Source organism: Arachis hypogaea, chromosome 11 (assembly GCF_003086295.3).
Source record: "Arachis hypogaea cultivar Tifrunner chromosome 11, arahy.Tifrunner.gnm2.J5K5, whole genome shotgun sequence".
Classification (NCBI taxonomy): Eukaryota; Viridiplantae; Streptophyta; class Magnoliopsida; order Fabales; family Fabaceae; genus Arachis; species Arachis hypogaea.
Genome location: NC_092046.1, coordinates 20,693,792 through 20,696,210, shown reverse-complemented (window position 1 = coordinate 20,696,210; position 2,419 = coordinate 20,693,792).

Here is a 2,419-nt window from a genome sequence, read left to right as displayed (position 1 = left end):
GTAGTTGTAGTTGTGTTTTAATTTGTATGTATGTGGTGACTGTTTAAGCAAGTTTTAATCTGTGTTGATTATCAAATTGTTAGATTGAAATGTCTCATTATATTTAGATGAATATGCATGAAATTAATTGTGGTGAAATAGTATAAAAGAAACACATTGCTTTTGGTTTGTTTCATCCATTTATCAAAATGGTTACATAACTGATAATCAAAATATTATAACCACACAAGTAGCTAAGTTCAGTAACAACATAAATCAAATCTCACAAAAGAAGATTTATTTTCTTTAATATAGACTAAACCAAACTAACCCAAACAACAAAAGGTTTATTTCCTCCAACGTAACAAAATATGGTGTTGGAATCCTTAAAAGCATTATTTCTTCGTAGACTGCTTCAATCCCAGTGTTGGAATAAATTCGAACAATCTAGATGCTGTGCCACTGGTTGTAGCTGTCATGGTCTCAACACTAACACTCTTTTGAGCCTTGAGCCCGATTACTGTTTGCTTTGAACGTTTAAAAGGTTGCTGAGCCTGGAATTAACAAAATTATGAGGATGTTTCATACAGATTTTAATATACACATTAAGTCATTCAAAATTAGAATATTTTAAGATTGTCTGAGATATTTTTTTGTGACATGTGAAGAAGAACCTTCAAATTTGAGTGTCATGAGAGGGAAGATTAGAATTTTGCAAGCTACTAGGTCCAGATATATCAGCTTGTATTTTCAATGAAACCAAAAAAAGACAATAAATATATTTGAAGGTAATGTCACCAATTATAGGTCAGATAGGTCCCCAAACATTAGGTTATCAGACAAATAGGTCTCTATAGAATCATAATCATCATACAGATAGGTCCCCTCGAACAGGCAGATAGGTTCCCCATTTAAAACGTTTCCGTTTTGCAACTCTACCTTCCATGGTGAGGACGAATTTGTCCTCCACAAAACGACGTCGTTCGCCTCATGATCCAATACGACGTCGTTTTGTCCAACTTGGATGGGGACCAAATTGTCCTGGAGGTTACACGTCGCAATTAACCTAACACGTCAGCCCGTTAACCTTCACGTAGGACGTCCTGACCGAGTCAAACTGTCATGGGGATGTATCTGGTATATAACTAAAAACGTCAGGGTCAAAATTTTAATTAAATTTTGTTGGGGGACAAATCTGTCCGACCGTGAATTCCTTGAGATCCTATTTGGGGTATAATAATAATAATAATAATAATAATAATAATAATAATAATAATAATAATAATAATAATAAATAGACCTTTCACTCAATTTTTTCATAAAAAAAAGTGAATTTTGAAAAATAAAATTATTATAGTTTGTTTTAAAAATAATATTTATTTTTAATTTATTTATGAAAAAAATGATTGGCGTGAGACTAAGACTTTAAGAACATATCTCAAATATGAGAGAAAAAAAGAAAACAATTCCAAAAAATTTTAGTTACTTTATCTATCTATTTTTTTTTTGTAAACTGAGGGACAAAAACTATATGATCCAATTGATAGGGACCCATTATTAAATATTTAATTATTTATTAATTTGTTGTATTAAGATTAATTACCAAAACAACAATCTCTTACCACATGCATAAATAGTATAAAGTAGCTTGTCCCTCCTACGTTAAAGCTTCAAAAGATGCAGAAGATATCTTCTTCTAGGACACTTGTCTTAATCAGCAATTGTCAACACTAATCTATACCTATAGATTTTAATAGGCCTTTTACATCGAAGAATTTGCCTTAAGTTTGATTTTAAAAAGTGTTACAATATACAAGATTATCTAATGTGTGAGTAAATAATCATTTCTGAACATAAAAGATTCAAATACGGACAAGATTGATAATAAAAATTGAAACTAAAGTTATACCCATACAAGATAAGTTTTCATTCAATAAAAATGACCAATTGTTAAATTTTTGTTGATAATTCTGTAAATACCCATCTCCTTTTCTCATCTTCCTTCACTTTCACTCTAAAATTCACCATCCCACCAGATCTACTCCTCTACTCCCATTCCTCTCAGATAGCTATATCTTCAACATCAACACCAGACACTTAATGGAGTTTACTCCCTACCGACGGCCCTGGATGATCAAGCTATTCAAGAATCCCATCTCGCCCCACATTGCCTTTGGCCACCACTTCTTTCCCCAGACACCATCCTGAAATTTCCTTCCTAGGGTGCACACTCTCAATCTTGCCACCTAATCCCCTAGAATCAACAAACATTTCTCAATCATCATCAACCTCTGAACCCTTCCTTCTCCCCGTAAAGTCTAATGATCCTTTGCCCTTTGCTTGTTCCCAAATTCTGGCGGAGGAGTCCTACTAGTCTTAGATCTAAGATTCTTGCCACCACCATGAAAACTATGGTTATTAATATTGATGTTGTTGTTGT